The following is a 15520-nucleotide window of genomic DNA, read 5'->3' as shown; positions in this document are numbered from 1 at the left end:
GGCCCAGAACCAGCTGATCCAAAGGCTCCAAAACTAGGGCCCAGAACCAGCTGATCCAAAGGCTCCAAAACTAGGGCACAGAACCAGCTTATCCAAAGGTCATTTCCAGTCGAGCGTGGACTGACCCCAGTGAATATATGCATGATCTACTTGGACTGAGCAGATTTACTGAGTCTTGTTCAGATCCAGTCCTTTATCCAACACAGATACTACTGCTGTGGACCAGCAGGGCACCACTGGATTCTGGGAAATTAGCAGATTTACACCACCTGTTTTTAAATTGCAACATTATTCTTGTAATATTATGGTTTATTGTTGGAATATGACGACTTTAATCTCATAAACGAATGACATTTTTCTGAGTTCTTTTTAGAACTACAACTTTATTCTCAGGACATTGTGATTCTTTTTGTATTCGACTTTATTCTCATAAAATGACAGGTTTTATATCGATGTTTTATGACTTTATACTCGTAGTCACAAAGTGTTTTTCTTTTCTTCTGTGGTCCTAATACTCCGTCGTAGCTTTATTCTCCAGTTCCCATGTTTTTGTAAAACTAGGTTGGCCTCAGTTTCCGTTAGTTTACTTATCATGTAGGAGCACAAGGTTCACAATCACAAAATGAAGACAAAAACCAGGAAAGATCTGATCATGAAACCAAGAGCTGCACTCAGGCCTTTAGATTACACCTTGGCTGGGCCGACTAACGGTGTGCCCAAATTAAATGTCCCCAAATTAGTGTCCCCAAATTAAAAATAAAAAAAGGCCAGAGCAGAGTGTAAACGAAAGTATTGACTCACTCGCCCCTGCTTTTTTCCTCCCGTCAAACACATCGGTTATAATATACAAGGCTTGTTCATAACGACAGAGAAAACATTGACAACAACAACACCACATATGTACCGAACAGGAAAGCACAAGTATTCATGCTTCCCGCAGAAATCATATTTTGTGATAACGTTAGCACAAACACAGAATCCAAATGCAGAACTCCGACAACAAAAGTTAGTTCCAAAAGGTTTATTGTTCACACACAGGTGAAAAAATATAATGAGTGACAGAATCTTGAGGATAATGGTTGGGGATTTTCTCCTCAGATTCGTCCTCCGGATCGAGGGCAGCAGCCCGTCCCCCCGAGCGGTGTTAGGAGTCTTTTCCCCGACTGGGGAAAAGCAAAGGGAGGTCAGGGACGGAAACAGGTCATACACAGGCAGGCTAACAATCGAGCAACAGGACATAAGGACTAGGCAAACTCACGTACCGGTAGTCAGGGCGAGAAGGTCAAAACCAGATCAGATGAGGCAGACAAAAACCGACAGGGATCAGGCAGAAGACGAAAAACCGAGGAATCCAAAACAGGTCAAAAAAACAGGCAAGCAAACGAACAAACGAGGTCAAGTACGCTGGTCTGAACTATTGGAGTTACAAACTGGCGACTGACAAGGGGAAAAGACAGGGTTTAAATACACAAAAGGGAGGGAAGACAACTAGACACAGGTGAAGCAAATTAGGGCGGAGACAGGTAATCAGGACAGAGGTCAGGATGAGCGGGGAACAGGAAGTAAAGACGACAGACAAGACACATGAGGGAAAACTTAACAAAATAAAACAGGAAGTGACACACAAAACATAAAAGACAGACAAGACCAGACTATTGTCTGGCAGCAGGTATGACATATTTGCGCCGTTTGATTGGTCTAAATCACCCGTTTCGGCCAATGAGAGGTGATGAGAGCTTGGAGATTGACTCGTACGTTGTACGCCAAAGGTTTTCTCTCAACAACCATGCCTCGTGGGCGACCTATAAGTTCAGGCCGCTCACATAACAAACGCAGTGAAACATATGACATATGAATTATCTGCCTGCATGCAGTCCTGTGATTTTGGAATTAAAATCAGCTGGCCATATGCTGATCAATACTTCTGGAAATTAGACTTGTGGAATCCATGCCTTCATACTCTCGAATATATCTGAAATAGTCTGAGAAAACAGGAATTACTGTTGAAAAATCTAATCCCGCACCCACCCCCTCCGCCGATTCCAGCATCTGATGTGCCCAAATTAAGGTAATCTAAAGCCCTTGCACTAAGACGGAACGTTAGCCAAAACAATAGGTCATTTAAGGTATAATTTTACCCAAAAATACAGCATCAATGAATGTTAGCTGACACCAAACAGGATCCACAGATCTAGGTTTGGTTTCCTGGATTTGTGGATCCATCTCCTTCTCTTTTCTTTGTCTTTGGGTGTCTGTAAAACGATAGCTCCGACTGCTTTAAGAACCTGTTCATACAATCAATCACACAACAGCTCTTTCCCCATTTTTAATTAAATGTTGTTCTTCAGTTTAGACAGGATTGAAGCCAACGCTGTCACTCATCTCCCTCTCTCTGCCACTCAGTGGGTGGAACTGCGGTGACTTCCGCTAGCGCTGACGTCACGTGCAGACCCTCTATTGTTTGCCACAGACGTTCAAGCCTTCAGGTAGTGAGTACTCCACTTTACATTTCAGTCAGGAGCTTTGATGTCACTTTTTTCTAACTTCAATCAAGTCACAATCCACCAAATCATCTCATAATGAAGTCCAGTTAAAAGATTGTTGTGTCTGGTGCAGCATTAACTGACAGTATGTGAAGCTGGGAGCAGCCGGACTGGGAAGCCACACAACAAAAGAGGTGAGGTGGTAGCTTTGCCAGACGGTCACTTGTTTGACATGAACTTTTGATTTATATGAATAATGCATCTCTTCTTTCCTTCAGAACAAGCTGCTTCTGTATCTGAGCCATCAGAAACAAGTGACCGCTGCCAAGGTCCATCCAGGCTTTATGTTAACGGTGAGCACAAACCCAAAAATGTTTTTTTTTGTTTTTGAGTTTTGTTTTTTTTTGACACTTTTATAAACATTTTAGTTTTACAAAACATGAACATGAAATTGAGGTCTAGGTATGGCGATTATAACATCAAACATGCATACAACATCAAATGCGTTTATTAACTAGTACTGTCACTGTAAAGTCTGTCCATTTTCTCCAGCGCCTTTTTCAGGGCTCCTCCTGGAGCCGCAGGGTAAAAGTCAGCTGTTCTATCAGTCAAATGTTTTCTGCGATAGAAATAAAAAAGCCTGTTGCGGGTGGCTCTTTCTGTAGCCAACATTTTGTTGTGACTCTTTTAGCTGATGTCAACAGAATCTTTAGGAGATAAACATTGTCTAAATCCAGTTTGTCTGGGAAGCAACCAAGATACAGTACAGTAAAGGAGCAACTGATGTGAAACTGATGTTTTGCTGGTTTTGAAATGTACAGACAGATTAGAAACAGCCAGATGAACGAATAGAATAGAATAGAATAGCCTTTATTGTCATTGTGTGTACAATGAAATTAGGAAAATTAATATCGTTAGACACTTCTGGACTTTCTTTTTTGTTACTAGAAAGAAAATGAAAATCTGTTTTTTAAATTTGGTTTCTCTGTTTTGACACTGAAAAAGAAAAACACCTTGAAATTCCATTTTAATTTGTCTGTTTTAAAATGAGAATCAATTACCCACTAGTTTTCCTTTTGTCACTGAAAAGAAAATCCAATTACCAAAAGATACACTGACTGGTTTTTAACAAGCACATCAGAATGTCATTGTGTATGCTCTGTGTATACCAGGGCTCACCAACACGGTGCCCACGGGCACCAGGTCGCCCGCAGGGACCACGCGAGTTGCCCGCAGGCCTGTTCTAAAAATAGAACTAGTTCAGGGTTCTCCAACACGTTGCTCGCGATTTACCGGTGGTTCGCCAAGGGTCACTAATATAAGAACACAAAGTTGATTCGTCATTTGGTAGAACAGGTCTAAATTTCCACCCAACCAGAATTACAAGTGTCCTGTTCCCCTCCCGAGATGAAACGGTCAACTAGCTGTCAATCAAACTTTAGCGCTGGTTTTCTGCCTGTCATTGGAGAGGGGCGGGGCCCAGGATGAGCCGGATGCCAGGCAGGTAGTGGGTTTAGCCCCGCAACGATGTCCGCTGAATATAGTCAGGGAGTTATTTTCACCAACAGTGAGACACGGACTTCTGTTTGACAAATGTGAAAGACGAGTGTGTGTGTGTGATCTGTGGGTGGAGCCTGGCAGTCGGTAAAAGATGCAACGTGGAGCGGAATTTCACCAAAGTTCACAGCAACTTTTCTGGAGATTCTCCAGTGGGAATCAGCCTCCGTACAGAGAAGGTAAAAGAGCTGAAAACTAAAGTCCAAAAACAACAGTCCATGTTCACTAAACTGACCAAGGCCAGCGCTTCAACAGAGGCATCAGTAAAGTGGTTCACATCCTGGACAAGCGCAAACATATGTACACTATCTGCGCATGCGCTCAGACAGCTGGAGTCGGACCTGAACAGGTGCCTCTGCGTTTGACTCCAGTGTGATGACTGTAGAAGTGACGGGGATGGTGGATTTTTGTGCACAAAGTTCTGGTTTTAACTGATATGTTTTGACAGCATGTGTGAATTTAGAAAAGGTCAAATCTTTCAGAAATACAGCAGTACATCCAGGTGAAGTTTTATTGTGTGAGTGACAACATTCCTTTTCACAATTTCAAAGTATTAAAAATGCACATACAGGTGTGTATTATTTGTTTTAATAATTCTATAAAAATATGCAGGATTATTCCATTTCATGATTTTTGACAGAATATTAAAATATTTAGGAATACAGCATGCAAGTGCTTGTATTTGTTTTTTTCTACTTTTGATTTTCTTAAAGTAAAATAATAGTTTCATATTAACACTTTTTAAGTATTGCAAATGTTAAAACACAGAAATATAAATAAATAAAGAACACAATGTTACAAACGTATTATACAAAATATGCATATGTACGAAAATTAGCTATGCAAATAAACGTTGCTAAATTAGAGTAGCCCTCTAGCAAATTCATTAGGTAAAAGTAGCTCACAGAAGAGAAAAGGTTGGTGACCCCTGGTGTATACAGTGACAATAAAAGGAAAGTTGAATCTTCTCCCTCCACTCTGTTCTCTGCATGTGTTTCTAACTGCCTGTCTCACCCCCCTACTTCGCTTCGTGTCTCTGTCATCCCTTCTTCTTTTACTGTTCTCTCAGTCTGACTGGGGGAATGGGTGAGGAAAATGGAGAGGGGCCATTTTTCCAGACCACAACTCCTGCCAAACCCCCTGTGCCGGCCAGCGAGTAGGAAGAGAAGGAGGAACTGGTCAGAAACCCTCTGTAGAGTCCAGACTGAGCTCTCAGATTTGGTGGGAAACACCGCTTGAAACCCCGACCCCTGCCTTGTGTTCCGTCTTATGTGTTCAGTCAGACAGCGTTGTGCCAGATCTTTCCTCATACATCACTCATATTTGATTTCTTTTTTCTCTCTTGTTTGTGTTCAAAGCTTGAAGGGGCTTTCTCCACCTGCCCCGTTCAGTGACGACGAAGACTATGATCTGGACTGGCTAAAGTGACATGACATGCAACCACAATAGTGTCTGTTTTGTTTGAATGGTCAACACTGTAGTAAGTAAGTAAAGTTTTATTTATATAGCACTTTTTAAAACAACATGTTACAAAGTGCTTCACATAAAGGAGACGGATAAGAACAAATAGGAAAGACGAGAATAAGAAAACAGTTTCAACATGCAGATAGAAACTTTCTGGCACAAGCAACACACACTGAACGAACACCATGGTCACATATGTCACAAACAACCCCTAAGACAGACCCACAACCAACACTGAATACAACAACACACAGACACAATATAGATGGAAACAAACCTCCATACACAAATATATGCACACGCACACACACACTACACTGTCCTGATTTAATGAAATGCTTGTTTATAAAAGTGAGTTTTTAAAAGTCGCTGAAAGGTGGATAAAGAGGAATGTGGTGCTTTCCCATCTGTCTGCGAGGAGAAGCTCATGCTGATGAACTGAAGGAAAAGTCAAACAGATGAACAACTTCTCTGCAGTTTCACGTTGACTGAGCTGCTGTCACAGCTTCACGGAGGACAAAACTACAATCCCTGGCTTTTATTCTGGTTAAAATAACAAGCCTGTAATTCACAGAAACTGCTTTTCTTTAATTGTGTCATATCTGTTGGTGATACGATTTAATGCCCAACTTTTTACACAGCACTGTAGCAGATTATTTAGTTGGATCAGCAGTTACCCTGTTGACGTCTGTGGCTTCAGACTGTATCGTGAAATGGTTTTTAATTATTAGCTCGCTGCTTTAAGAATACCTTTTTCACAATTTAGCTAAAATGACATTCATTCCTGAATATAAATGAGATGAAATTGTGGCCTTCATTGCCCATCATAATGTTTTCATTCATTCATTTTCTGAACCTGCTTTATCCTCACTAGGGTCGCTGGAGTCTATCCCAGCTACACAGGGGCGAAGGCGGGGTCTGGACAAGTCTCCAGTTCATCTCAGGGCTGAACATATAGAGACAAACAATCACTGTCACATTCACACCTGAGGGCAATTTAGATTAACCAGTTAACCTATCGGTGCATGTCTTTGGATGGTGGGAGGAAGCCGGAGTACCTGGAGAGAACCCACGCAGACACGGGGAGAACAGGTAAACTCCACACAGAAAGGTCCCACCCCCCATCGACGGTGTTGGAATGAAACCCAGGACCTTCTGTCTGTGAGGCACCAGTGCTAACCACTGCACCACCGAGTCACCCATCATAATGTTTTGTTCATGTTAAATCTGTTTTTGTCTGCCATATTTTTGTTCAGTCCTCTGAAGATGTTATTTTCTCTCCATTTGCTTGTTAATTTATTTCTCTGAATATCCACTGCACATATATTCATGAAACCTGGATGAAGCGTAGAGCGTCGGCCATGGATGAACCCAGTAGTTTCTGGAGCAGACATGTACAAATTGGATACTACTTTTTTTTTTTTTTTTCTCATTGCAAGATTTTGATTGAATTAAATGAGTTTCTGCGGAGGTATGTCCTACTTTTTTGGTTTTTCACATTGTTTACATCTATTGTATATTTATTGTATAGTTAATTACTTTGGAATCAATGAGCCTGGTGCTTGTGGATCAAATATTTGCCACCAGATACCACTGATTTAATTATTGCCTTTGGAAGTTTTTGTTGAAATAGTATACTAATTATTATGTTGGAGTTCAGTCTCATGTGAAACTTCCAAATATGGAAATGAACAATCATACCATTAGATATAAGTGTCAAAACATGAATTCAAACCCAATCAGATGTTTGTTTTAAAAAGATGCAATAATATTTGTAATTTGGACTTAAATCTAATGCTGTTTATTGTAATGTACATAAAAGCCTGAATTATTTAGTTCAAGGCTGTTGTAAATTTGTTTTTTCCATTTTTTTTATACTGAAAATGTTGAGTTGATGTTGTGACTCCTTTGAGCCAGCAATGAGAGCTTAAGGCCCTTGTAAACCGTTATTGTAGCCAAACAGAAGCACCGCACCGGTTATAAACTTGGATCAAAGCCCAAACTAATATGAAGTATTCGGTTACAGTCATGTAAAAGGTAGGTTTATTCCAGTGGCATTAGGTTTGGTGTAGGGTTATTAGTTGATTGTTGACCTCAAAATGAAAGACACTTTTGTATATATTTTTTAAATTTTTTTAAATTTTCATTTCTTTATTTTTTTTTCATTTTTCTCCTTTTTTTCATACTTTACTTACAAAATACCATATACACATAGGCCAGAACATGGCATGGAGAAAAAAAAAACAATGCTCGAGGTGAGGCAGGAAGAAATAAAATACAATTACATAAATAGGTAAGTAAATTAAATAAAATAAAAGTAAAGGAATAAACAAGAAAAAAATAATGTAAAAATAAATAAATTACAACTTAAACTCTTTACATAAGGCTTTAGTCTTCACAGCTTTAGGGTTAGTGCAAAAGTTAAGCGTGTCTAGATAGGATTTCAAATAAGATTTAAAGACCACAGAGCTGGGTTTCTGATTGGCAGACTTGCTTGTATGTATATGAAATTTAGCTAATAAGGAAATGAGATTAAGAATAAACGATTTCCGAACAGGCAAATCAGTAATAAAGAAACCAAATAAAATATCTTCAATTTTGAAGTTAAAAGAAATATCCAGCTTTCTATTTAAAAAAAAAAGATATAACACCAAAAAGTTGAAGAAAAGGCACATTCCCAAAACAAATGAGTTAATGTTTCATCTGAATTATGAGAAAATGAGCAAAAAGGGTCGACACTGATCTTCTACTTAATCAGAGCTGAATTAGTTGGATAACACCTATGGAACAGTTTTAAAGACACCTCTGTCACTTTATTGGAAATGAATCACTTCCTTGGTAATAACCATACCTTTTCCCATTCCACATCAGAAAATAAATGACTCCAAAAAAAGATGGAAGCTGGCTTCCAAATTGTATCCCTTTGAATCACTTCTCTAATGCATTTATTATGAGTTTTTTTTTTACTCAAGAATGGATGTAAATTTCCTGTGTATAATTCTGATTGTGCAGTTTGAGGGCTAATGGTTGTTGAAGGACTAATAGTAGATAGCATCAAACACAACTGCATATTCTCTAGGGAGTACCGGAGTTTTATATTCCAACCAAAATTCACTGTAAGTAAATAAGTGACCTTCCCTGTTAAACAACTGACAGACAAGCAGTGTTCCGTAATCAACCCAATTCTTTAAAAACAACGACTTACGTTTGAAACATATATTCTGGTTATTCCACATACAGGGTGTCCCATAAGTCTCCATACATAGGAGACATAATCCATTCCATGGTTCTAACATGTATTTCTTTCTATTTCTTCTTTCTAGTTCTTCAGCAGTGGAGGACACGCATTGAAATGTGTTCCCGACAATGGCAGTCATATAGAGCATATTGTAGAAATCAAAATGGTTTATGTCAAGAAACGTTTATTTTTCCTATGTATGGAGACTTATGGGACACCCTGGATAAGATTTGTGAGGGGAAAAGTTATGGAGGACCAACATAAAAGTAAGTGTTGATGAAAATGATAAAGTTTCTTTGGTCTAAATCCGGTATTTCCTCTCGTTTGCAAAGACATGAATTTGCACGTACCCTTGCCTCTGATTGGCTAGAAAGGCTCTTCCGCGATTGGCAACTTCAATCTTTATTTATTTTATTTCTTTTACTTATTTTTAATTATTATTATCTTTATTTGACTTGATTTGAGGCGTTTACTCATTTCCAAGGCAGGCTGTCAGTAGTGTTTTTTTTTTTTTTTTTTTTCTTTTTTTTTTTAGAACGTTCAGGTGGAATTTTGGGGGTGGGAGGGGTGAGGCGTGACGTAATTTTCATAAGGGTTAAATACAGTGTCGAGCTGACTACAGTTGGGACAGCACGTTGGTTCAGTGGTCTAAGCTCATGTCTCGCGAAGCAGATGTTGTGGGTACGAGTCCAGGTGGGAACCCCTATGGTCAGACGTAGGTGTAGACGCAGATGCTGAGGGAGGGTGCGAGCGGAATGACGTGGGGCGTGTCGAGTCCAAGTAGGGGTTGTGCGTGCCTGCGTGTCTGTGTGCGTGGGTGGGTGAGCATGGGTGAGGGTCGCTGCGCTGGCGTGTTGTCCTTTTGGGTGTGCGTCCAAAATTACGTCATCCACATTCTAGAATAGAAATAGAGAATGCTTTTTTTTTCTTTTTTTTATGCTGTACAGACGCATTAATAGGGGTGAATGGATGAATGCATGGGAGGTATGTTTTCTATGTTTAAACCTAATAAATTATATTATATTAAATTTATAATTATATTAAATTTGTAATTATATTACATTTATAATAATATAAAATTTATAATTATATTACATTTGTAATTATATTATATTAAATTTATAATTATATTATTAAATTTATAATTATATTAAATTTGTAATTATATTAAATTTATAATAATATAAAATTTATAATTACATTAAATTTATAATTACATTATATGAAATTTATAATTATACTGAATAATTCTTTTCTAAAATAGAAAAATAGACGTCAAAATATCAGGACACATCTACAGCTTGTAGAACTTGACATTTTGTTATTTGACATATTGTGACTGACATAAATGCCAAGTTGTCAATCATTTTTAGGGTAAATATCAAAGTAGTATTTCTTGTAAGTTTACGTTGGATTAATTGTGCAGCTCTAGTTTTAGCCTTCCTGGATGCACCGCCACAGGGATTCCCATATTCAGTCATTTGTCCATGTTTTGTAGAGGGATCCTCTGTTTTCTTCATGGAGCGGGACCTGCTTATGTGACCGTTGGCACAGACAGTCTGGGCAGCTGACCAAAGAGCATTTAATTCATAACATATACAACAGTTTAATTCTATTCTTCCTCCTAACATATGTCAGTCATGTTGACTTCTTAGAAACACTCTTGGGCTCCTGCTTTAGGAGGAAAAGCTCAGCTGCACTCGGACAGTTTTTCGCTGGGACTCAGAATAATGCTACTTTGAACCACTCTGTACAAGGTAAGGATGAATTTAATCTTATGCAACGTTATTCAGAATGACTTTATGCACTGTTTTCACAGAGCCAAGCTGTTCTATGCTATTAGCACCGAGCAACATGAATCTGTCAGTGTCAATGCTAAGGTTAGCTTAAGTTACCACTTACGTTAGCTACACGACTGTTGGCGAGTCTTATTTTATATTCGGTCATATTTCTTGAAATGTACACACAGCGTATGTTTTGTGTCGACTTCAGTCTAAAGTGTGTGCTTTCAAGAGGGCTGTTGACAACTGAGCTTAGTTTAGTGGGGCAGAGGCAGTTGGAAGCGGTGCAGAGGAGAGCTAACATGATGGTTCTGGGTAAACATCATTCTTTACATTTACAGTACGGCTAAAATTTCCTTAGGGGGTCAAATGAGTGGCCATTTTTGTCAAAAGAAAGTTGTAAGAAATGCATAGAACTGTGTTGAAATAATGCTAATCCATTTGTGCACAGACTACTGATATTATTTGACAGTGGAACCTATATTTTCATAAATATTGGATTTTAATAGCAGGTGTATGTGAAAACTTTTGCTGGTGGACGGACGTGACATTACGCATGATGATCTGGTCAGTACCAGTACTTCATTAGTAATAAACTTACGGACTTACTATTGCTAATTCTCCTCTTATTCATACATGTTAGTATTGTGGATCTAAAACAATAACAGTTGACACAAAAACACTCAATGTGTCTAAAAGAATAGAATATTTGTTTTTCAGGTAAATTCAGTTCAAATATAACTTGGCCATTTGTGACATGAAAATATAGCATTAATTGTGATGAAATTGGACATTTTTGAGCTGAAAACATAGTTCATATGACCATCCACATGTTGAACAGAACTGAAATCCTGTACATTTGCAGAATTTGCATTTACCAACACAAAGTTCCTTTGGGGTTTCACTTCTATTGATTTCTTATGCACAAAGACAGAAATAAGACCTCTAAGCAAATTTTAGCCGTTTACTGTTAAGCTGGCAGGTCAGTTCTCCGTTTTTCCGGAGGTTAGGTCACTGTGACATGACATAGACCATGGGTCAGCAACCCTGGTCCTAGAGAGCCACTATCCTGCATGTTTTAGATGTGTCCCTCTTCCAACACAGCTGATTCAAATGATAAGCCTATCATCAAGCTCTGCAGAAGCCTGATAACGACTGTCAGGTGTGCTGGAAGAGGGAACCATCTAAAACATGCAGGATAGTGGCTCTGTAGGACCAGGGTTGCTGACCCCTGACATAGACCGTTTACTGACAGTGAGAGGACAGACCAGCTGACTGTTAGCATGGAGGAGGGACACTGGGCCCTCTGGATTTTTAACACTTTCATGCATGAATTATGAGAATTTAAATCAAGATCCCCCCCCCCCCCCCCCCCCCAGGGTATTTTTATTCTTCTTTTTGCATAAAAAAAAAAACCAAACAATGTGATTGAATTTTTTTTAATGAACCTACTTCTCATGGAGTTACAAAAATGTGCACTCAGCTGGACACCATGCATTTTATTTTTTATTTTTATTTTTTTTAAATTTAACCTTTATTTAACCAGGTAAGTTAGTGGAGAACTTATGCTCATTTACAGTAATGACCTGGCTAAGAGGCAGCACACAAACAGAATGAGTAGCAGCACAGGTTATATGTACAAACAACAGAACAGATTAAAAATTACATTTTTTAAGCAAAGAAACATGCATTTACTGACATACTTTGTGAATACTATGAAATAAAAACATTTTTAATGCTGCTAATCTTATGTGTTCTCACATTTTAACACACTAATACTAGTTACTCACTCAGATAATATGCAACAAAAAACAACTTGTTAAAAAAAACAACAACTGGTAATTACAGTCTAATAAGTAGCAAATAATTTACACTCAAATATGTCACTGCAGATCAGGTTTATCAAGAACAGGAAAGGTACAGTGATGGTAAGAATGTCAGTGTATGGAATGATTCTTAAGTGTCCACTGTGTTGACTGATATGGAACTAAAACAACAAAACCCATGAATATACAAGAGAACAGCTGGAGAAGAACTGTCCACTGTAGTGACCACTATGCATGAAAGGGTTAATCTTCAATTTGGGAGCAGGCTGTGTAGAATGTGTCGTTCGTCTTTTATAAAATCTGATAAAAACAAAGCTGGCAAAAGTGTCCCCAGCTCAGAGAAAGTGAGAGAGACGGGCAAGCGAGCTGTAGGTTGAATGAGGAGAGAGAGCGCCGGTAACATCAGTAATGCAGTTAATTAGAAGAACAAAACGATGTTTTCTGACTTTGTCACAGGGGTTACAGTAAAAGTACTAAAGCAAACCTGTGTGAAGCTGCCTCACTGCTGGATACAGTGTGAATTCAGCTGAAGTTTACACCTGTCTGTCAGCTGTGTCCATTAACCCTTGAAGACCCAAACATGTACTGGCAACCAAAATCATCTACCAGTATAACATTTTTAATAACTTCTGATCCAGTAATCCAACCAATACATGTAAATAATTGGTGTAAAATAATTTGTCATCTTTTCATGGTCATCAGATATGACCCATTTAGATGTTCAGAGTATCCATAGTTACTGTGGAAACACTGTCATCTTCTTCAATATTGGTTCACCGGTAAAACCCATGGAGATGGATCAATGACAGTGGATGGAGACACTGGGTCTATGTTCAGTTATTGATATCATTGCTAAAAAAGTAAGTTTTTCTTCTGTTTTGTCTGTTTCTGATAAAATAACCCTCAGCTTTAATCTGGGCTTTGATGAACATCTACATGATCGGTGAATTAAATATAAGAAAGTACTGGATTTTCACAGAGAATGTGCAAAATACAGAGAATAATGTGAAAATAAGTCGTGATAAATCGCTTAAGAAAAGTGAAATAGAAAGAAAAATTCATTTAGCAACTGCCACCAAAGTCACACTGGGTTTTTATGGGTTAAGTAGACACACTCACAGACCTGTTGTTTTTGTGTTCTTACTTATTCAATTTTTAATTTCAAGCAGACAATGGACAAACAAATGTTATTTTTCACAGTTCAGTTTATACAGAAAAACAAAATATAATTCTCCTTTTCATTTCTCAGGCTAAATTGAATATCTGAAGGAATGGGATATGATTAAGTAATTTAAAAAATATATTTTTCTGTTATTCATTTATTTTTTTAATAGGTATCTGATAGTTGAAAACCAGGTGACTGACCCACTTGCTTTGAGCAGTTTCATGGGCGCTTTCGTAATTGGTGAGTATTATTAAAATTATTTTGATGATTTACGTGATGTGTCTTACTTGATTTAACTATGTTGCTTTTAATTTTTGAAAAAAAACAAAACAAAACATTTTGTATTTGCTACAATTGCAATACAATTCAACATTCGTAGCTAAAACTAACACAGTCTAATACAACAGTCCTATAATGATTCCTACCATAATGAAGGTCATAGTATTCACTGTCTGTAATGTATAATATTTTTTTCTGAATAGGTATTTGGTGTTCCTCTTATTCAGAGACCTGTGACAACTTTGCTTGGTGCACTGTTCCAAAGGCTCTGCAGTAAATGGTGAGTATTGTGGTGGAAAAATTTACTTTTTATATTTTATACTCTTTTAATATGTTATACTGTTTAGTACATGCTGAGTCATTGTTATGTGTGATGTTTACCACTCTGTAGCAACCCCGACTTGGGGACGAAGTTCTTACCTTGAGTTGAAACCCAAACACCTAAATGTCTGAATGTGTAGATAGAGGATGGCGCCTGTATTCAAGCAAGGTTAGAGTGAAGAGGTCCTCATGACCTCTTCACGGAGCAGAGAAGGAGTAGTATGGGGTGGTACGATGTACGTAAGGAATGACATCATAGTTTGAGGGGGTTGGATTTGGTTCTATATAATCTTTAGTTTTCTCTTGTTTAGGCAGACTTCATTTACAGAGCTTTGTCTGTGATTGATTTCTCAATAAATGCATTTATTATTTTAACTCTAACTTTCTCCCTTTTTCTTTGTGTGAGTTAACAGTTGAACGGTAAATTTCCACGACAAATTGGCGTTGTCGGCAGGATTCCGTGAGTGTGTTCGGACGGGGAACGGAGATTGGTGGACTGATCATCCTACGGGCCAAAAAGCGGCTGTAGCCCCGTGGTAAAACGACACCGCGGACGGGGGACCGGCTCCGAGCCCCGCCCGTCTCACCACTGGAATCTAGACTGAGTTCAACGACATAACACACGGTGAGAAAGTTACAGTTGGGGGTTGTGGGGTACTCCCTGTGGTCCAAACTCACGTCACTGGGCACGTCACTGAAATAATAGTGGTGTGCGATTCGGGTTTATATATATAAAAACAAAAAAAACAAAAAAAAAAAACAAAAAAAACCAAAAAAAAAAGGAGAGGAAAAAATATCTATAGACCTGTGTCGGGTATCTATTGTATGCAAATACAATAGGGTACAGGCGTTTTTGTGAGATTTTTTCGCCTTCAACCAAAAAGAAAATCGTATAAGGTTGCTATTGTAGGCAAATGCAATAGAGTACAGGCGTTTTTGGGAGATTTTTTCGCCTGCCTTCAACCAAAAAAAGAAAAATCGCTTGACTTGTCACCTCTGTGGCCGGCAAGGACATTGGAAGCGGGACTGCCCACAGAGGAAGAGGAGGAGACAGCCACGAAGAGGGAACAGGGGCGGGGATTGACTCGCGGCCTTGAGGGGTGGACCTCCAGACTCGGATTCCACGCCCACTGCTGGGTCTGCAGCTCTGCCTCAGGGAGGAGGAGGTGACACACACACACATGCAATGATAGCAGACACACACACACACACACACACACATACGCTCAGCTAACTACTGACTCCTTTAAGAAACTCCCAGTGATTGAGTTTACTGTTAATGGTGTCAATTTGTCATTTTTAGTAGATAGTGGGGCTACATATTCTGTTATCAGGCATGCAGATCTAACACCTACACCACAGTTGAGTGGAAAAACTATTGTTTCTGTGTCGGCTGGGGGTAAACA

General features: G+C 38.7%; 1 long non-coding RNA gene across 1 annotated transcript; it reads left to right on the top strand.

Annotated features, from left to right (window-relative positions):
- Positions 1 to 13681: 13681 nt before the first annotated feature.
- LOC115415432 (uncharacterized) lies at positions 13682 to 15215 on the top strand. Its single transcript, XR_003934812.1, has 4 exons — positions 13682 to 13754; positions 13997 to 14073; positions 14528 to 14739; positions 15125 to 15215. It is a non-coding gene; the product is annotated as an uncharacterized LOC115415432 (long non-coding RNA).
- The last annotated feature ends 305 nt before the right edge of the window (positions 15216 to 15520 follow it).

This window comes from Sphaeramia orbicularis, chromosome 24 (assembly GCF_902148855.1).
Source record: "Sphaeramia orbicularis chromosome 24, fSphaOr1.1, whole genome shotgun sequence".
NCBI classification, from domain to species: Eukaryota; Metazoa; Chordata; class Actinopteri; order Kurtiformes; family Apogonidae; genus Sphaeramia; species Sphaeramia orbicularis.
Note: the sequence above shows the minus strand (reverse complement) of the source record. Positions and strands in the feature narration are given on the sequence as shown.